Source organism: Lutra lutra, chromosome 6 (assembly GCF_902655055.1).
Source record: "Lutra lutra chromosome 6, mLutLut1.2, whole genome shotgun sequence".
Lineage (NCBI taxonomy): Eukaryota > Metazoa > Chordata > Mammalia > Carnivora > Mustelidae > Lutra > Lutra lutra.
This window is the reverse complement of record NC_062283.1, coordinates 30,536,704-30,559,552: the sequence shown is the minus strand read 5'-3', so window position 1 is coordinate 30,559,552 and position 22,849 is coordinate 30,536,704. Positions and strand designations below refer to the sequence as shown.

The 22,849-nt window shown below is 43.4% G+C and overlaps 2 pseudogenes; one reads left to right on the top strand and one right to left on the bottom strand.

The window, feature by feature from the left end:
* LOC125103325 (butyrophilin-like protein 1) overlaps positions 1–22,849 on the top strand; it is a 335,717-nt pseudogene that overhangs the window by 236,888 nt on the left and 75,980 nt on the right.
* LOC125103324 (butyrophilin subfamily 3 member A3-like) overlaps positions 9,942–22,849 on the bottom strand; it is a 31,277-nt pseudogene continuing 18,369 nt past the window's right edge.

Here is a 22,849-nt window from a genome sequence, read left to right as displayed (position 1 = left end):
TTTCTTTCTCTTGCTTAATCGCTCTATCTAGGTCTTCTGCTACTATATTGAATAGAGGTGGTTAGAGTGTCCTTCCTTGTTATGTTACTGTTCTTAGAGGAAATGCTTTCAATTTTTCTTCATTGAGTAGGATGTTTGCTGTGGGATTCCTGTAGGTGGCCTTTATTATGTAGAGGTATGCTCCTTCTATACCCAATCTGTTAAGAGTTTTTATCATAAAAGAATGGTATATTTAGTCTAATTTCTTTAGGCAACTTTTGAGATGATCATGTGATTTTTATCTTTCATTTTCTTGGTGTACTGAATTACATTTATTGATCTTTGTAGGTTCAACTACCCTTGCATCCAACAGATAAATCCCATTTAGCCATGGTGTCTAATTTGTTTAATGTATGAACTCAGTTTGATAACATTTTACTGAGAATTTTTCTATCTGTATTCAAGGATACTGGTTTATTGCTTTTTTGATCTGGTGTTATCCTTATCTGGTTTGCTATACAAATAATACTGCCTTTGTAGAATGAATTTGAAATTGTTGCCTCTTCCTTAACATTCTGGAAGAGTTTGAGGAGTATTGGTATTAATTTTCCACTGCATGTTCATTAGAATTCACTAGTGAAACCATTTGACCACGAGGTTTTCTTTTGGGAGTTTTGGGGGGTTTTTGTTTTGTTATCAATTTTTTTACATTTTTAAATAAACATATAATATATTATTAGCCCCAGGAGTACAGGTCTGTGAGTCGCCAGGTTTACACACTTCACAGCACTCCCCAATGTCCATAACCCCACCACTCTCTCACTGCCCCCTTCCCCACAGCAACTCTCAGTTTGTTTTATGAGATTAAGAGTCTCTTATGGTTTGTCTCCCTCCCAATCCCATCTTGTTTCATTTACTCTTTTCCTACCCCCCAAACCCTCCACATTGCATCTCCACTTCCTCATATCAGGGAGATCATATAATAGTTGTCTTTCTCTGATTGACTTATTTCACTAAGCATAATACCCTCTAGTTCCACCACATCATCACAAATAGCAAGATTTCATTTCTTTTGTTGGCTGCATAGTATTCCATTGTATATATATACCACTCTTTTTTATCCATTCATCTGTTGATGGACATCTAGGTTCTTCCCATAATTTGGCTTTTGGGGACATTGCTACTATAAATTTTCGGGTGCATGTGAGCCTTTGAATCACTATGTTTGTATCCTTACGGTAAATACCCAGTGTGCAATTCCTGGGTCATAAGGAGCTCTATTTTCAACTTTTTGAGGAATCTCCATGCTGTTTTCCAGAGTGGTTGTACCAGCTTGCATTCCCACCCACAGTTTAGGAGGGTTCCCCTTTCTCCACATCCTTGCTAGCATCTGCAGTCACTCCAGCCTGGGCTGCCACAATCTCCAGTAGGACTCTCCTGGGAGGATGAAGTTGGGCCCTGAGCCATGGCAGGAACAGAGAGTCAAGTTCTGGTGATTGAGGGCATGGGGGTCCTGTAGGCCACTAATTGGCCCCTTGTCCCCTAAAAATAAAGGCCCCTCAGAAAAGCTAGGGAGTCCAACACCAGGCTGGTTGATGGGCTTCCATGCTAAACTGTTCCTGCTGCTGAGACAGAGTGTGTGCACACCAGGGGACAAACAAGTCAGAGCAGCAGTCATCAAAGAACACTCTGTGAGGAAACCGGTTCCCAGGCTGAAGTCCCTCAATGGCTGATGGCAAAATGCTTGCTCATGCCCATTGAGCTGGGTGGGTATAGTGTCCCACCGTATGGTGGGCTGCCCCAAGGCTGCCCACCTGAAGGTTGCTTTGAGCAGGCCAGAGAGGACATCGCTGGGTGCTCTAGAGGCTTGGGGTAGGTGGCTGGGTGGGCAGAACCAAATTTGGGGGGCTGTATGGGTATGGAGGCAGCCTCTGGTCAGTGGACAGTTTGCTGGTATCCAGGGGGACACCCTGAGTGATGCAGAACAAAGCAATGACATTGTTGTCACAAACTTTTGGGGGAGCTGCTCTTGGGTGTCAGCTGGGCCCTTGGACAGACTCAGGAGGCTGAGGGGCACATGGTGGTGGCAGGAAGGGATTCCACTGGAAGCAGCTGGGTAAGGGGGGTACCCAGCACAGGAGAGGAAGCAAAGGTGGAGGAATTGGAGGGTGAGAGAGCCAGAGCACTGAGTGACAGGTGGCCCAGGAAGGAGGCTGACAGTGAGGGTTGGCTATCAGAGCCCTGAACATGGGGTTGGGGACTGCTTCAGGAAGCCTAGGGGTTGTGATTGCTCAGGGAAGATCACAGGATGGGTAGTTGAGCAGGGAGTAAAGTCCAAGCTTGGTCCAGGCACTGGCTGGAGTGGTGGCTGAGGTGGATCATGCTGTGTCTTAATTTAGAGGTACTGATGCCCTCACTCAGGCTGGGGTAGGCTGTCTCCTCAGGGCCCTGGGAGGTGGGAAATGCCAGGGGAAAGTGCAGGTTGGTAGGATCAGGTAGGGAGCTTCCTGTGTTCATGGCTGGTGGAAGGACATGCACATTGGCAGGCTGGTCAGGGAGCACATGGTGCTCTGATTAACGTCAAAAAGGTGTTCATTGCAGGGAGTTCAGAGGACTAAGATCAGGAAGAACATAAGGACAGCTTCCAAGCATGGCGTGGTTTCAACAAATCTTTGTCCACTAACAAGTTCGCTTCAATAATAGGGACTTTGGAGTGCACTTTGCCATTCAGAAAACCTCCATGGTGGCTGTGCAGGTTGCTAGGAGGGGCGGGGCCTGGATAAGTGTCCTGAGGGCTGAGGTTCCTCACACTGGTGTGAAGGCGGAGTCAGTACTTGTCCTATTCAGTCAGATGGTAGTAGAAAGACCTGCCCCTTCTCTGAAGGGACATTGTCCCAGGGCATATCCTCCACCAGCTGGGCTCTGGGAGAAGAGACAAATAGGCAAGACCCCAGGGAGAGCTGTCTTCACGGCAGGGATAGTGGTGGAGTGGGGACACCATTTTTCTGGAATCTCTCTGTAACTGTTCCAAAGCTCCTGGTGCCCAGGGCTCCACAATGAATACAGAAGCAAGGTGAGGGGTCTCTTGGAACTCAGCTGGGTCAGGGCTCATCTGGTTATCAGTGGGCAGAGAACGGCCATAAGGAGAGCTCCTTGTGTATACCAGTCGCAATGTGGGGGCCTGTAGGCCCCATTTGTTCCTCAACCCCAGGCTCTCTGGTGTCTGTGCCTCTACTACAAACCTGTCTTCCTGCCCTTCAGCCTCCACCTGTGCCTCTCAGATGACTAGACTGGACTGTTCAGGTTGTCTACATCTTCCTAAGTCAGTCTTGGTCAGTTGTGTGTTTCTAGGAAAGTACCCATTTCCTTTAGATATATAATTTGTTGGTATACAATTATTCATAGTCTTTCATGATTCTACATATTCCTGTTCTATCCATTGTAATAACCCTCTTTTATTTCTTCCTCTTTTTATTATATTAGTCACCGTAGAGTACTATGTCACTTTTTTTCTTAGACTAACTAACTTTTTGCCAGTTTGTGTTCATCATCTTCTAGAATCAGCTTTTAGTTTCATTGATCCTTTCGATTGTTTTTCTGGCCTCTAGTTCCTTCACTTCTGCTCTGATTTTATTATTTCTTTCTTTTTGTTAACTTCGGGATTAATTTGTTCCTCTTTTTCTAGTCATTGAAGGGTAAAAGTAGATTATTTAAGATAGCTCTCATTTTCTGTTGCTCTCAACTTCCTCTCAGAACTTTTACTGCAACCCACAAAATTTGATATTTTGTATTTTCATTTTCACTTGTTTGAGACCATTATTTATTTCCCTTTTGATTTCCTCTTTGACCTATTGATTGTGTTACAAACTCAGACAAGCTGATAACCCAATGCCCAGTAAGCTAATGTCTGAGACATGGGTTTTGAGGCAAAGAAATCTTCATTATCACAAGGAAAGCCCAGTGAGAAGGCTGGCTATCATTCCCAAAGCTGCATTGCTCTCTGGAGGAAAAGGGACAGCCACTACTTGTTTGGGGAAGGAGGTGAATGTATGAGAGGAGGATGAGGTGTTTCTGGAAAGTTTGAGAGGGTGAGCCTTGAAACAATCTGGAGCTCTATATTCTTCCAGAAAATAAGGCACCCCATTCAGGACCTGGAATAATCAGGTAAGTCAGATAATTTTGAGACAAATGTTTCTTTCCACTCCCCATTAGGTTCCTATAATCAGTGGGTAAACAGGGAGTAGGGGTAAAAAGCAAAGTAAATGATTGATCATGCATGAGGTTAAGAGATGCAAAAACGTCCTTAGTAGGGAATAAAACATGACGTGCAGCTAAGGTAATAATGCAACTAATACAATATAGTTCTGCATAAGCTTTCAAGAATAGTCCAAGAACCAGGTGTCTCAACTCAGTTTTTTAAAATTTTGTCATTTCTTTCCCACATATTTTTAGGTCTACTCAGTTTCCTCTTGTTCATTTTTACTTTAGCTTTTTTTTTTTTTAGCTTTAGTTATTTTTAATAACTTTAGCCATTGCTGTTATCATTAAGTGTTTAATGGCCTATTCTAAAATAAGGTTACAGTTTCTGACTCTGTCTGCCAGCTTATTCAGAGTCTCTGTACCTTCATCTTTTCATTACGGTATTAAAGTTCCACTCAATACATCTTGGAGGCAGGACTAGTGGTGGGGAATTCCCTCAAGTTTTCTTTGTGTGGGAAAATCTTTATTTCTCCTTCATGTCTGAAAGATAAATCCTGGATACAGATTTCTTGTCTGGCAATATTTATTTGTTAATGCTATGAATATGTTATTCCACTCTCCTGACCCACAGAGTTTCTGCTGAGAAATCTGCTGATGTTCTCTCTTATGGGGGCTCCTTTTTAGGTTACTTTCTTCTATCCTTTCAAGATTCCTTCTTTATCAATGACATTTGACAGTGTCATCAGAAAGCGTCTTGGAGATGATATTTTTGTATTGAGATAATAAGGTTATATATTAACTTTACAGACTTCTATGTCCACTTCTTTCCCCAGGATTGAGAAGCTCTCAGTCAACACTCTTGTACTAACAACTCTGCCCCTCTTCTCCTTCTGTTCTCCTTTTAGTATACCAACTATTCTTAACGGACTTTCCTAATGGGGACTGGTAGCTCTTGCAAGATTTCTTCATTTTCTAAGCTTGTTTTCCTTTTAAGTAATCTCTACATGCAACGTAGGGCTCCAGGTCACAACCCAAAGATCAAGAGTCCGATGCTCCACTAGCTGAAGCAGCCAGGCACCCCAGGGTTTCTTCACTTAAAAAAAATAAACCTTAGTTCTCTTCACTTCCACCTGAATCATTTCTAGATTCCACCTTTCAGATCATGTATTCTCCCTTCCACCTGATATGCTCTATTTCCAATGTTTCTAATGCATTCATCTCATTTACTGAGTTCAGCTCCAGAATTTTCTGTTTGGTGCTTTTTTAGAAATTCAGTCTCTTGGGTAAAGTACTTGTATCCATTCATTTTATTACTGAGTTCATTGAATTGCCTGATTCTCTTGTATCCTGTTGAATTCTGTTCTGACAGCTATTTTGAATTCTTTATTACTTAGATCACAATCTTCTGTAAATGTAGGCTTGGTGGCTGGAGAACTGTCATTTTCTTTTAGAAAAACCATATTACCATGATTTTTCATGCTCTTTAATGAGATTTTCCTCTGCCAAGTAGTTTGAATTAGCTAGCACATTTTGTATGTAGGTAGAAATTTATTAACTTTGATTCTACCAGTTCATGGGTGGTAGGTTAGAGGCCCTTCCTTAGTACGACAGCAGGTGCCAGAAGAGCACAAGTTTTTGGTTTCTCTTTCCAGAGTAACCCTACTGTCTGTATAGACCATGCTCAAAGAAAAAAAAAAATGAGGCTGGCAACTCTGGAGGGCCCCATATGTACTAAACCCCTTTGGTTGGGGCATGCCCCACACTCCAGGAGGAGGACCTTCAAGTTCAGGAGGCCCACGGAGCTCAGAATTCTCTTGCTGAACTCTCAGGGCAGACAGTACTCAAAGTGTTTCTTCTCTGCCTCCCTCCCTTGCCTTTTCCTCCCCGCCACTGTCCCCTCCTGGTCACAGATGTCCTACCTCAGAGGACCCTGCTTTGTGGTTTCATAGCTTTGGGGTCCTACAGCCATAGCCCACAGGGCCAAGTAGCCTTTTATTCACCCCTTTTCATCCCCACCTTCTTGGCCACAGGAGTCACAGTGAGTGTTACCACTACTGTAAAAGCCAGGGTAACAGGCCCTACCATGCTGCCTGGGCTCTCTTCTCCATGACACACAATCCACACTGCTTCAGATGTAAACATAGATGGATCTCTTTGGCATCTGGTGTGCTGTGCAGAGGAACCTTTGTTGGGTTTTGGAATCCTACTAGTCGTAAACAGAAAGGGGGAGACAAATGGAAGGACTCATTCTGTGATGATGCTGACCTCACTTCTCCCAGGAATGATGGTTTTAACCATTCTTTCTGGAATTACATGGGCAGCTGGTCCACTAGTTTCAAAAGATTTCTCTTTTTTATGCGGATAATTCGTATCACATCCATATCTTCCTTTACTCTCCATTTCAAAGGAAATATACCCATAACCCATCTAAAAGTAATCCAGGGTTATAAAGCCACAAAGTATACTGTAGGAGGAGATGAAGTCAGATAATATATTAACACATAGAGTATTTAAAATATATACAAAGATCCCAAAGAGTATATTTATTACTTTATTGTTGGGATAAACGTTTTGATAAATTTAAAAATTCCTCCACTACCCTTTCTCACGTACTATGAGCAGTGCAATGCCCTCCTCCAAGATAGAGTTTAGTTTAGATGTTTGTATCACTCAGTGTCCAGTCAGGAGGCAGAAACCACATCACTCATGTTAACAGGGAAAATCTGATATAAAGAATTATTAAGAAAGAGGTATTTAGTTATGAAAGAAATAAAAGAAAGCTCTATGGAAACCAGAAGTAGAAGATATAGGAAGCAGACATTACATCTAGGGCTGAGGTAGAGCATCCAAAAGACGGAATAACTTTGAAAGAATAAGACTGACATTCTGTTTATTGGACAAGGTGGGACAGCTTGTCCCACCTTGTCCAGGGAAAGAAATTCACCAACAAGCTGCAGATGAAGTCTGTTGGGCAGGAAAACTCTCACTAGAGAACTGGCAAGATTCCCTAGGAGGCAGCCCTCTATAACACAACCTGCTACAATGCTATACTCATTCACCCAAAGGCAAGGGAAGCTAAGTCTTCTCCAGGTCATGTCAGTAGCATCATAAGATCAAGGGGTAAACAACACCAAAAGTGGGACACATAGGTGGCTCACTCAGTTAGATATCTTCCTTCAGCTCAGGTCATGATCCCAGGGTCCTAGGATGGAGTCCTGCATTGAGTTCTCTGCTCAGCAGGGAGTATGCTTCTCTCTCTGCCTGCCACTCTCCCTGCTTGTGCTCACTCAATCTGTCTCTGACAAATACATAAATAAAATCTTAAAAAAAAAAAAAGGTTTTACTCCTGCTACATCTTGCTGTGTTCCATCTGGTGCCCTGTAGGAATTCAGTGTCTATATAGACAAAATCTGACTTGTATACACCTCCCTGGATAAGACTAATTGAAAAACAAAGGAGGATGGCCCAGAATATTATGCGTCCATTGAAATTTTTTGTCTGAAAGCGGCCACATTATTTTTTTCCATATACCACAAGTCACCCTTTTATTTATTTTATTTTTATTTATAAATTCTATTATTATTTTTTTAATCATTTTTTAATTTATTTTCAGCATAACAGTATTCATTGTTTTTGTACCACACGCAGTGCTCCATTGCAGTCCATGCCCTCTCTAATACCCACCACCTGGTTCCCCCAACCTCCCACCCCCCCACCTCTTCAAACCCTTCAGATTGTTTTTCAGAGTCCATAGTCTCTCATTGTTCACCTCCCCTTCCAATTTCCCCCAACTGCCTTCTCCTAACTCCCCATGTCCTCCATGCTATTTGTTATGCTCCACAAATAAGTGAAACCATATGATAGTTGGCTCTCTCTGCTTGACTTATTTCACTCAGCATAATCTCTTCCAGTCCCGTCCATGTTGCTACAAAAGTTGGGTATTCATCATTTCTGATGGAGGCATAATACTCCATAGTGTATATGGACCACATCTTCCTTATCCATTCGTCCATTGAAGGGCATCTTGGTTCTTTCCACAGTTTGGCAACCGTGGCCATTGTTGCTATAAACATTGGGGTAGAGATGGCCCTCTTTTCACTACATCTGTATCCTTGGGGTAAATACCCAGTAGTGCAATTGCAGGGTCATAGGGAAGCTCTATTTTTAATTTCTTGAGGAATCTCCACACTGTTCTCCAAAGAGGCTGCACCAACTTGCATTCCCACCAACAGTTTAAGAGGGCCACATTCTTACTGTGGCTCAAGGCTCTCATCTAGGGAGTATATGCATAAATTTCAAGAAGAAACAGGCACCTGTGGTGCTCATGTACTTCATGAACTTCTAGCCTCCTTTCCCTTCTCACACACTGCCCCATATATTATTGTCCTGACCATTAAGACTACACTTTCCTCCTTGCTTTGTGCTTGTGCTTTGTGTATTGATATGACCCCAATGAAACTGGAGATAAAGCTTGGCTCGAGGCCTTTTGCTGCTAGAGTGTCTGATCCCCAGGCCTCTCCTTTCTCCTATGAAGGTGTCTAGAGTAATATTTTCATTCACCATCTCAGAGTTTGCTGGCCAAACTCAACAGTGCACTAACTGACAAAGGCGGTGCTAAATGTGCCACATGGCAAAAAGGAAATGTTTAGGACCTCCAGTATCAACAAGTAGGGCACATACAGGGTAGATTTGAATCAAAAGGCAATGAATTGATAAGGGGAAGATTTCACACTTTTAGTTCCTCAACTTCCACATACACCATTTACTCACATTGCAGCTTCTATATAACAACACAACAACTCCACATTTTCACCCATCTACAGGGCTACACTTAAAAGTGAAAAAGTTCTCACTCTTTCCCCAAAATGGAACAAACAGGCAGTTTCAGGCATTGAATCAGTTATATTTATTCCTTAAGTTCAGCCACACTCATTTGACTATTCTGTTACCTAGAGATTGTATTTGAAATATTACCATGGACAACTTGCATAAAATCACACTGGTAAGAAGGGAGAAGGACAACAGATAATTAATACAAATGACACATCTACATGACAAGATAAAAAAATATACAAAGGGACTCCAGTCTTTTTCCTATTTTTGGTCACAGGCAGGAATTGAGATAAGTGACCTCCTTCTTCCACTTCCAATTCTGTGTCTTCTCTTCTCATCCAGAACCATAACAGGTCGGTGTTCTCTACTTCAGGAGCCAACAAACCTTTATTCATTAAGGTCTGAGTCCTCAACAGTCTGGCTTCCTTCTGTTTCCTGTGGGTTCCATCCACCATTACAATTGGACTAGAAGTACTGAGTACATAGATCCTGGAACTGTGCTCATGGTCAAAGCTTTCTGCAATTCACCCAGGGTCTGAAAACACTCTTCTTCATTTATCTCTTTATTCTAGTAGCAGTTCTGTTCTTTCCAACTGCTGTTGACTCACAAGGAAACCCAAACTCTCATTTTTCCATTCCCTGAAATAATGCAGCACCAGTATTTCAGAAAAAACAAATATTTACTAAGGTTCGTTAAGATAAATACGTCTCATCCATTCCAGAATAGGAAGCATGTACAATAGAATATTACACTCCACTCTTCTTCAAGTCCATTAGCCATACATTACTTCAGAAATGTTCAGATGGACAATGGTTTTTAGTCAGAGTGCACATTTCCTAAATAGAGCTGGTAACCCACCCATAGTCTCTGGGTTCATCTGCACAAACAAATTATATAAAATAAAAACCATCTAATTTTTCAGAATAATTCAGACCTCATCTCATTTCATATCAAAACAATACAAAGAATCCATGAAATAATGTTCCTGATCAAAAGAAACATGACTTCCAATACCAAAATTCAGCAAACCCCATTACAGCTGAAAAAGTAAACAGTTATCTTCTAATACCTGAGCATAAGGCATGAACCAACTATTCTCATAACCTCAGCCCAGCAGTCTATACCAGAAAAGAAGGGCAAGACACCCGGTCATTCAGAACTAACTTCAGAGGCTACTACCCCTGGGAATCCGCAGCTCCAGGAGGAGCCACCATGAGGAATCTGGGACAGGGTTGGAGCATTATGTGGACATAGCTTCAGGACCACAAGGGAGTAATGGAGATTCAGCCCCTGGGAGATCACCATCAACACCACAGCCTGAACTGAACCCCTGCCCTGAGCGGCTCACAGCCTCCTCTGAAGAACAAGGAGGGTTGTTAATGGGTACTGGGGTCTGCACAGGCCCACCCCCCAGAGGAGATGGTCAGGGACACATCTCCTGACCTCAACCTGAAGTATGGAAACACAGTCCCAGAGGAGGAAGCGAGAGAGAAGGAGAAAAGGTGGGAACCATCAGTCATGTTGTAGAATGAGACATCCCCTTCCTTCAGGTCCAGGAAAACCCCTACCCTCCGGGGAATTGACACAATGTGTTCTCCATTAGCAGGGAGGGAACAGAATGTATTTTCATACATCCCCACAACCCAGAACCCCTTGTCTGGGTATTCCTGGTACCAGCCTTTCCTCTCCAGATCACTCCTACAGACCCCCAGGCCCCACTCACTTCTTTCTGCATTCCTGATCTCCATCTCCCAGTAACAGCACCCTGATGTGATGCCTTCATGACCCAAGACACTATAGACCCCATCATCTGAGCCCTTGGATGAGTTCTTGAAGGTCACACATCAGAGACAGCAAGGCTTTCATTGGCAGACTCTGGATCCAGACTGACAGTCAGGGCAGAGACAGTTACCAATCATTCAAGGACTTGCCCTACCACATAACAAGGCACACAACCACCACCCCACCCCCAGACACCTAGCTGCATGCAGGGAGGGCTAAACCTCATGAGATAAGAGCCTTCTGCCTCAAGCACACAGCCTCCAACAGAAAGAAGTAAGCATAAGACTGATCTGGGGGTTAGACATGTCACAGCGCACTTGAGGGCCAGACAGGACTCCAACACTAAAGAATACCCACTTATATCCAGTATCAGCCACACCCAGTAATCTCAGCTACATGACTTTCACCACCCCATCCCACCCCACCACCATTGATGATGCCAGCATCTGTATCACCACCGAAAGCTGAAGGAGATGTCAGCAGCCATGGGATAGCCGTAGCAGCACCCAAACAGCAGAAGTAACTCACAGGTCTGGAATTTCTCCTTCCACCAATCTACAAGAAAACCACATTGCACAAATGTGAACAACAAATCAGAGACTTGAGGAGACCAGTGTTGATACCTATCTCTGAAATACACTGAACCAAGAGTTATAGGGAAAAATGTTTTGGAAGCATTCACCTGATGAATTTATTTTTCACTCACAATCTTTCTCTCTCTCTCTCTCTCATTCTCTCCTCTCTCACACACACACATGCTAACACTCTCTCTCATACACCCACAGCCATCATGCTACAGTATTCCCATGCAACCCAAGCCATAAAGCTTAACACCATTGAGGGCCTGGGTACTGTCCTAAAAAGAAGACTTTTTGCACAGATTTCATTATCAAAATATTCTTTCTCAGTCCCTAGCCACACATCCATCCTGAAAACTAAGTTTTCTTGAGAAAGAACTGAGGAGATCAAAATTTCTGAGGCCTCCATTTACTTATAACGAACTGGCTGAACTGAACTTGCAGATTGATTCAAAACCATGGTAGAGCAATACAACTGGGAGGAACTGCACTTGGAGGATGACTCTCAGCCATGGCTGAGGAGAGTTCAGGACATGTCACCAGAGAAATCTTGCCCCATCAAGAGGTAATGGAGAAGATTCAAGGAAGGAGAGAGAAAAGTTCAAAGCAAGAAAGACTTACATCTAGTGAAAGAAAGTAATGAATTTGCTTCCCTATATCATAGAGTATTACAAGGAAAAATATCCCTGTGTGTAAGGGGAAACCCAAAAATATTGGTCTAGTCATCTGCATTCTCCCTATAATCACCTAGAGAGATCAAAAACAGCAGGAGACACCACACATGATCAGCCCCCAAGTATGGCTGTGTCCTATGCCCCAGAAACTGTGAATATGTTTTGGCAGAGAGGACTTTACAGATGTGAGTAAGATTAAGGAACTGGAGATATGAATGGGGCAGGGGTAGAATAACAATTTTTCCAGAAACCTAGATGGAACCTCAAACCCAATTATCCTAAGGACCATATCAAGCTACCCTTTATAAAATGAGGTCCTGAAATGAGCAAGAGAAGAATACAGGGACCCTGTCCCTCAGTGACACAAAGCGTAAACTCCTCCAACCTTCATACTCCCTTTTGGGAAGAAGAAAAGAAGTTAACTGATCCCAGCAAATGTATATCTGTCATAAGACCCTGAAAAGTCTGCATGGTAAAGCTGTTACCTTCAATAGGACAAAGACTCCAGAACAAAATTAGAACGAGTATAAAACAAGAATGGGACACTTTCTTGAATATTTGCTGACAACATGGGACCCTTATTCTCCCACAGGTTAATTCAGTAAAGTAGTATGTCCGGCTCTGATGATTTGCTTATACCTACAGATCACATGAAGTGGGTGGTCATGTCACATTTTGAGAAAAGGGAACTTTACTTGTTCTTCACTAAGACATTAGCTGACAGCAAACTCTGTATTTCTGTATGACAACTGACACAGATTAGCAAAGAAGAGGAATCAGGAGGAGGAAAAGAAAGAAGAGGAGAAAGGGAGTTGGTGTTCCATTCTGAGACTCTACAGTGAACCTAGAGCTATGCTGTGCACTTCTGTGATCCAAGCACATTCTTCACCTCATTCCCAGAGCAAGCTGCTCATTAGAAATTATTCTTCCAATTTCATTAATAAGATCAGATTAGACATTTGTTCCCATCACATTATGAGCGCACCAACGTGAAAGTGATAATTCTACTCTAAGTATGTCTGTCCTTACAAAATAAAAAGAACACATGTAAGGTACACTTTAAAACACAGACATTTCAATCCAGTAGAGAATGGGGTGATGCTTAAAGAAGACTATTTAATCCACATTTTAACAGGTAAGTCCCAAGATTCAGTGAATCTCTCTAAAGAATTTTCCTCACACACCTGGTCCCCATAGACTCTTACACCCCTGGTTTCCCCTTTTCTGTTCTCACCGACTGTGTCCCTGATTATAAATACAAGGAGTCAGGACAGAAAAGGCCCAGATTCATAACCCACCCCATTGCCAGAGGGTGCTCTGGATAACTTTTCATAGCATTAGCAACCCAAGGATCACACTCCTCCCCCAACTACAACTGGAACGGTGAGATGGCCTCATTATGTGAAGTGAACCCAGTTAGAAAATTACTTCCAAACACCTTAAAATAAATATAAGTCTTTTCAGAAATCTCTCAAACATGTACCAAGGAGTTTTTTATTTTTTCCACACCCAATAACTTGCATGTCCTCTGTGTACTTCCCACTCTAACCACCATGGCTGTCATTTGTGGTCTGTCTTCTACCCAAAGCCACCCAAAGTGTCTCTTCCAGTCTCAGCTACCCAAAGTGTCTCTGAGAGGAATCACAGGTTCTCTACTTTCCTTCTCATCTCCTCCTCTCATCTCCAATCACCTTTTCTATCCCTGATTTACTCCCAAATGTTCTCTGGTAAACAATTTTCACTCTCTGAGCTTCTCTTATTGAAATCCTCACACATTGCCCCTAATAAATCTAACCAGTACTGAGCCCATCAGGTAAATCCAGAATTCTCTTAAAAGGAGAGATAATGGTTGTGAACAATTATATGTTACTGTCCTTTAAAAAATTTCTTAATGCTGTAATACAAACACATACATAGGATTTTGTTTATAATGGTGAGTATCTCACAAACCTACTACCAGGACTCCCTAAATATCCTGGAGGCTCTGGATATGAGAATCAGAACAGCTAAGCTAAAGATAACTACTTCCAAAACAACCATGAAGGTTTAGAGGAAGATACCTGGCTTGGACAAGAGTCAGAGCATGCAGAAGCAAAATGAAGACCATTACTCCAGAGAAACAGCAAAAAAAAACAACAACAACAACAACAAAAAACAAACAAACAAACAAACAAAAAAAAAAAACAGGAAAACCAAAGCAAGATCCAAAAAGAGATATGAATTTCAGGGTAAAATGGATTCAGAAAAAATGATCCCTTAAGGAAGACCTAAGTCCTAAGCAGAAAAGCTTGATTTCTGAAATCTTCCAGAGATAGCAAATTCTGAAGTACATCGTCAATGCCATGGTCCAACTGCCCTTACAAATGACCACTCTGTTGTCACTGGACCAACAAAACTCTCTGTTGAACAAGGTGTATCCAGAGGGTGTTGCTAATTCTAACAGCAACCTACAGTAGAGGATGGGTCAGAATAGAGGCAGATCTGTGTTCCCAAGGACAGTCCCTGCAGTATTCAGAAGGACACAACAAACATAACAAGGAGATCAGGGACATCAACCCCATCCTGGTGTGCGGTCCAATGACAGAGAAGGTGGCACAGTGGAGGCTGGGGAGGTAAAGCCACAGGAAACTGAGTCACTTACCTGCAGATAGTTTTGCCTTCTTCAGGGCTGAAAGGGAAGACACCCTGGTGACACATGAGCCAGAACAAGTCTGAATAGTATTGATCTACTGGCACTTGAATCCTCTCTGTGCTACAGGTGACACTATAACAGAGTAAGGAAAGAGCCTAGAGAGAAGATACCCTTCTGACATGGGCAAACAATAGGATGTTTTGGGAAATTCCCTGGACCACAGCTCAGAGAGCCGGCATTGCAGGCTAAGTTCCATGCCTGCCTGTTGCTACTGTATGACCTTTGCCAAGTTATTGTCCTGAGTCTTAAAAACCACAACATTAAAAATAAAAACACTGAGAAACAAACTGAGGGTTTTGGAGGAGAGAGGGGTAGGAGGTTGGGCGAGCCTGGTGGTGTGTATTATGGAGGGCACATACTGCATGGAACTGGGTGTGGTGCATAAACAATGAATTCTGGAACACTGAAAAGAAATTAAAAACAAAAAAAAAGAAAGAAAATGTAGTTGAATAGCAAAACCATCAAAATGACAGTTAAAATAAAAATCAAAAGAACTTTTGAGAGGAGTCAAGATGGCGGAGAAGTAGCAGGCTGAGACTACATCAGGTAGCAGGAGATCAGCTATATAGCTATATAGCTTATCAAACCATTCTGAACACCTACAAATCCAATGGGAGATCGAAGAGAAGAAGAACAGCAATTCTAGAAACAGAAAATTGACTACTTTCTGAAAGGTAGGACCGGCAGAGAAGTGAATAGATATCTGTGGAAACACTGAACCCGTAAAAGTCAGGTAGATCTCCTAGAGCCAGTGGAGAAGAATTTTAATATCTAAAGAAATTTCATGTTTAAAAAAATTGGTAGCAGTGTGAGAGGTACTCAGCATAAATACAGTCAACATCTAAATCTGTTTCATCCTTTTTTAAGGGGTGCAGGGGTATTCAGCAATAAGTCAAAATGTGCATTTCAATAAATTTTCAATAAAAAATAGTATTCCTTCAAAGAACAATACACTATGTCCAACCATTCTTGATTAACAAAAGAAAATGCATAATACTAACAAATTTCATCCACAGAATTTTTGTGAAATGAATACAAATATCAATTGCATCCCAAAATAAAGAAATTTTCACTTGAAAAAAAAAAGACAAAATTTTTATTCCATCTGCTTTCAATTTGCTTTAAAGGTCAAAAATCATACAATGTAAGAAAATGTTTTATGGAATAAAGTATACATTATTCCAGGAATGTAAGAAGTTATTATTACATCCAATGATTTCCAGAAAAGAGAGATATGGGAAATAACACAAAAGGGGAGATGAAATATGGACCGGGATGTTAGGTGAGCTCTAGGGAAAAGTGGCCAAACGTTCTCAGAAAACTCATCACTGGACCACTGACAACTTATCCCACGACATTCCCACCAAAGCTCTGCCCAGTCCTCTACCCAACACTTTGTGATCAGTACCTCCAGGAAATGCGGAGGAAAGATTCTCCCACGATGGTGTTATGTGAAGAAATCACACTCCTAAATTTAATGACCACATTTATTTATATAGTTTCTCTAAAATATTCCAGAGTATTCAGGATAACTGAGAACTAGTTGCATTGAAGGCTGAAAAGCTACAAAGGAGGTGGGTAGAAACCCAAGATGCACGACAGACTCCTGTGACCACCGTCATTCCAGGTTTCAAAGCACCATGTGCGAAACAATAGCCCAGATGGGGAAAGCCCATGGAGCAAGTTCTGCCTCCCACCAGTTTCCACTTCTGCACCAGGGACAGGTCCTCATGTCTCTGCATGAAACAGAGAGGGGACACTATGGCTTAGGGGGCAAGAGACCCAAGGATATTCGGACAGTCACTCACCGGCCAGGTAAACAGATTTCCTCCAGTCTGAAAGGCAACACAGGAAACAGGTGAGCTGAGAACCAGAATGTCTCCTACAAATGTGACACAGAAACTTCTGGGAAAAGGAAACAATGTACCAATATCGGCCTGGAGTTCATCTGAAAAAAAAGTGAAAAATACACATAAACTCCCATCACTAAGAGCACCAAAGACTGTACCTGGAAAACACACAAGAGCATCTATATGTCTCCATGAAGATCTAACTCCAGACCCCTTGAGCCTCCACAGCCCCACCTGTCCTCTCTGGTCCTCTTCAGACCCTGCTCCTGGCCAAGGGCCTACTGTCCACTTCTCCTCTGCACCAGTTTCCACACTTGTCTGTCTTGACCCTGCCCTGCCTTACCTCTGGCCTTTAGTGCCTCCTCCTTTATCTGCTGGTCCTTCTCCTTGTCTCTGCAGTTTCTCCCATTCCTGCATATCCTTGAGCTTTGCTGTATGTTCTCTCATGATGTAGAAGACAGCCCCAAGGAGTAGGAGCATCAGCACAGTCAGGATCACCATGAAAGCCAGCTTCCAGGGAGAACTCGAGGGAAGAATGGTTCTGTGTCCAGTCAGACACCTCATCAGGGCACTGCTCGGGATGGCCCAGCCCAGCACATACAGGGACCCCCAACCAGATAATCCCACACTTCTAGGAGTGGGAAGTAGTACTGACCTGGGATGAAAATGGCCATTGCCTTCTCCTGGCCTAGGATGGGGTTGAGGACTGAGCAGGACACATTTTCTGCAGAGCTGTCCCTCACCACAAGAGTGGCCTCTATGGCCACACACTCTCCAGGGCATCTGCAGGCACACCCACTGCCACTCGGTCATCACTTCCACCAACCTACATACCTCCTGAACTTGCTCCCTAATATCCACATCTCTGGTTTAGCTGTGCCAGGATTCCGCACAGATGCTTCAGACTCAAATCCTTCCATACACCTTCCATCACAGCTACCAAAGCAAACCTGCCCTCACACACCTCGCTCCACTGCTCTGTTGAAAATTCCCTCAGCCCTGCATCTAAATGGCATAAGAGCACATGAAGCCTTTGATGGTCTGGTATTACCACCCCCACTACCCCGCAAACAAAACTCCTATCCACTTCCTCCCCAATACCACCATCTGCACCCTTCAGGGAGTACACACTCCATTCCCAGGACAGTTGGGTTGACTGCTCAGACCCACAATCACCATGCTATGTATGCCCCACACAGACCCATCAACCAGGAGGCCATTTCAGAACACTGTCTGCTTCACTCAAATATCTGCTTAAGTGTGCGTTACTCATGGGCTTCTCCTGATAAATCCCTTCTCTGTGCACCTGGACCAGGAACACCTCTATATTCTGCATACTCACTTCCCACCACCATCCTATTCACCTCCACACCAATCATGTGGCCTCTCTCTCTGCCCAGACTCACCAGCCACACTCCTCCCTCAGGTGTCTCACATGGGTTGTTCTTCTGCTTGGACTCTCACCCCTAAAATATTTATTTGGCTAAATCTCTACTCACCACCATCTAACAGTGTCTATAACCTATCTATTTGGCTATTTATTGTCTGTATCATATAAATCTTACAGGGCAAGGACCTTTATTTGTTACACTGAGATATCCAGGTGCAGAGAAAAATAGCTATCACGTACCAGGAGTCCTATATATTTAAACTGAATAAGTGAAGAGTGAAAGACCCATTTTACCTCTTTATAAATTGAGGGCTATTAACTTAGACCCTGAGGTGGATCCGAATTCCAATACTGCAGGTCTCTAAATATCAATCAGCACCCAACTGCCACCTTCAGTTCCAAACCAGCCTCTTCATAGAAGATTCCCATTCAAAAGAAGCAGGTATACAGCCCATTGTCGAAAGCCTGGATATTGTGGATGCGCACAGCAGCCTCCTCCTGGGTGAGGAAATCATTCACCAGTGAGGTTCGCCCTCTGTACTGAGCCAACTGCTCTTCTCTCTGCTCCCGTTGGTTTTGATAGATGAACACTGCTTCTGCGAACTTGGAGCAGAACCACCGCAGCTCCATATTCTCCACATCACTGGCCGGGGACACACGACATGGCAGCATGATGTCCTCACCTAACACTGCCAAAATGAGTTCTGAGGGGCCAATCACCATAAACTCCTCTGTGGACACAGATATAGGAGTGAGAAAGCTGGACAGATGCAGGACAGGGAAGGGAACACGCTGTCAGGAGGGAGGCCCTGACTTAGGGATTCAGCTGTGACAATTCCTAATGGAACAATTTTATCCTACAATTTTGAAACACACAAATGGTGTCAAAGCGACTCCTCAGCAGCCTGTGCTCCTGACTCCAGGCCCTTCGGTGAAGGACTCTCTAACTTTGTAGGTCTAACCTTCCACAGGCATCACAATCACCAGGAAGCCCTCTTAAACACAGACAACTGGGCTCTACCCCAAGGCCTCCTGGTTCAGTAGGTCTGGAGTGGGTCCAAGAATGTGCATTTCTAAGGAGGTGGTGAGAAGCTTATACTGATGTTCCAGGGACCACACTCTGAGAACCACAGCTCTAACCTGCCTCCTCTAAGGACAAGACTGAAAACTCACTAAAGAGCACTACTGTGGCCTAGTGGTAACATCCTATTCATTGCATCACACCTGCAACTTCCCTACACCCACTCCTAAAGTTATTGTTTTTGCCCATGTCTTTTTCTTCTACTGAATTATATGTGTGCTAGACACTAGACCTCACAGTTACTTCCATTAAAACCTGCCTTCACTCCACTGTTCACAGAACGCAAATCACAACCTGTGTCCAAAGAAGGTTCATCCCACTGCCCCCAGCCCCTCGCAGGCCTTAGTCTTCTGAGACCTGGTAGATATGTCACAGCAGGACACTTTGGCAGGACAAACCCCACCTACAACCAAATACTGACTTCTCAGCTCCTGTGCTACTCAAATTTGGCTGAGTCACTGTCTTACCAGGGGGATGACAATTACTAGTCTCCCTGTGACATCCTCCCTCCAGTCAATGTCTGTGAACCTTTAAACCTGTAAGCAAAACCATGTCCATCCTCTACCAAAGCACTTCAATGATTCTGCAGTTGCCCAAGTGATCCCGAGCCCATTAAGGAAGACCCTCCCTGCTCTCTGATCCCCAACTCCTGCTTCTCTCCCCATCATTCACTCTGCTCAGGCCAACACTCACCTCCTCTTCTCCTTGAACACCCAGGTACACCAACAGCTTTCTCTGGCTACTCCTCACCGTGGAGAAGTTCTTCCCATGGGATCCAGACAGGCTCCTCCCACCTACTCCATGTCTTTGTTGCAATCTCACAGCATACAGTGACCACCTTATGGGGCACTGCTGACGGCCACTTGACAACCTACAGCCCTGACTGCTGCACCTGCTCTATGTCCTTGTCCCATGCTCTCCACTTCTCTAACAGACATAGACTGTATGCCATTGTGGTATTTCAAACTTGCTGTCCCTGCCAGAATGTAAGCTCTGTAAAGATAGAGGCTGCTTTGTGCACAGAGTAGCACCTAACATGTACTCAGTACCCTATAAATATTTGTGAAATACAAGTACCAGTAAAGCCAGGAAAGAAAAAGCCAATAAAACCAGGAAACAAAAAATAAAGAGAATTATTTTAATACTTTTAATAGTGAAATTCACATTTTTTACATTATAAGACATAAACTCATTAAAGAACTGTCATACTCCCCTGCCCTTATTTTGCACTTCTGGGATTCTTCTTATGTGTTTAATTTCTTTTTTTTTTTAATTTTTTAAAATTTTTTATTTATTTATTTTTGTTTGTTTGTTTGTTTGTTTTTATTTTCAGCGTAACAGTATTCATTGTTTTTGCACCACACCCAGTGCTCCATGCAATACGTGCCCTCCCCAATACCCACCACCTGGTGCCCCCCACCTCCTACCCCCGGCCCCTTCAAAACCATCAGGTTGTTTTTCCAGGGTCCATAGTCTCTCATGGTTCACCTCCCCTTCCAATTTCCCTCAACTCCCTTCTCCTCTCCATCTCCCTATGTCCTCCATGTTATTTGTTATGCTCCACAAATAAGTGAAAACATATGATAATTGACTCTCTCTGCTTAACTTATTTCACTCAGTATAATTTCTTCCAGTCCCATCCATGTTGCCACAAAAGTTGGGTATTCATCCTTTCTGATGGAGGCATCATACTCCATAGTGTATATGGACCACCTCTTTCTTACCCATTCGTCCATTGAAGGGCATCCTGGTTCCTTCCACAGTTTGGCGACCATGTCCATTGCTGCTATAAACATTGGGGTACACAGATGGCCCTTCTTTTCACTACATCTGTATCTTTGGGGTAAATACCCAGTAGTGCAATGGCAGGGTCCTAGGGAAGCTCTATTTTTAATTTCTTGAGGAATCTCCACACTGTTCTCCAAAGTGGCTGCACCAACTTGCATTCCCACCAAAAGTGTCAGAGGGTTCCCCTTTCTCCACATCCTCTCCAACACATGTTGTTTCCTGTCTTGCTAATTTTGGCCATTCTAACTGGTGTAAGGTGATATCTCAATGTGGTTTTAATTTGAATCTCCCTGATGGCTAGTGATGATGAACATTTTTTCATGTGTCTGATAGCCATTTGTATGTCTTCATTGGAGAAGTGTCTGTTCATATCTTCTGCCCATTTTTTTTTTATGTGATTGTCTGTTTTGTGTGTGTTGAGTTTGAGGAGTTCTTTATGGATCCTGGATATCCACCTTTTCTCGAAACAGGAAGATTTAACTCTGACTTAAACAAGTCAGCCGCTGGGTGTATGCAACAACTGCACCAACTTCCCGCTCTTTTGATCTTCCTACCCCAAACATATATTCAGCTCTAGTGGGCTAGAAATATATCAGGGAGCACTTCCAGTGCTAGAAATATGTCAGACTCAACCACCTTGTTTGCTCCCTCATGCCCGACCAGTGCTTGGGTGTTCACGTGTTAAGTGACTGGTGTTAAGACACCAGTTTGGGCTAGAGCCTCCCTGGCCCCACTTCTGCCAGGTTGTTGTCATTATTGTCTTCATTCTCCGGGTGAGGAAACCAATGTCTCAAAGTTCCACAACCACACACCCAGCAAAGCCTCTCGAAGCCTGTGTTCACTCTCAGTTGTTCTGAATGATCCACTCTATCTGTTTTCATGAAGCAAAGACTGATGGACCCGTTGGTGCATGGGAGTGATTATTTCCACCCAGATGTCTGGTCTGAGATATTAAACTCTGGGCAAACCTGGGGCTTCTACATATACCTTAATACATTCCACGTTATCATCCCCAAAGGTCTATTCTGCCAATATCCACTTAGACTCAGGAATATTGGGAAAATCCATCTCAAGTGAAGCAAAACAGATAAGGGCCAATATCATCCTCTAGGTCCACCCTCCACTGCCACCACCAATCTCTGCCCAATGGGAAGATTCCTCAAGGCCTGAGAACATAGTGGAATTTTGCAAAAAGTCAGAGGGAAGAAAGCCAAATTTTATTGAGTACCTACTAAGCTCCAGGAACTGGACTACACAAGTTTTACTTCTGACACTTCATTCTCACACATGCAGAGATGAAGGAAGACAGGAGTCCTGCCATCTAGTAACGTTTCATCCAGGAACTTCCCGGAGGAGGGAGGGCTGGAGCTGTAGGGACACTGCTCCCCATACCCTCATATGCCCCAGTCCTCAAGCCCAGCCCAGCCCCAGCTCCACACAACTCAGGGTGAAAGAGGAACAGGAAGGGGACCTTGGACTCAGACATGGCCCAGCATGATTGGGCCAGAAAGCTTATCTCCCCTGAATGCAGCCCCTGGATCCCCTGTTGGGAGGGGAGGGGAAGGAATGACAAAGCACAGGGAAGGTTTTCCTGAAGGACCTTGGAGGGACACCTGAAGACTCTGCAGGAAAAACACCAAACAGCAGGCTTCACTGCCCTCCCCCCTGCTCAGCAGACTCAAATTCCAGCTGCTTTATCTACAAACACTGCTCATTGTCCATGAATGATTTTTCTTGCTCAAAATAAATTATCTTTATGGAAGTAGGATTAATATATACTTTCTACTTTCACAGCCATATAATACATCTTATGTTTAGTTGCTTCAAGGTCTTTTGAGTAGTTCCAGAAAACATGCCATAAAACATGGGCTACAGTAAAATTAAGTGTGATTTCATAATGTGCCAGTTGAAGGAAAGGATTAAACCCGCTTATCACAAACATCCAATAAAACAAAGTTTAATTTAGGTTTGGTAGCAGGAGAACAGTCATTTTCTTTTAGC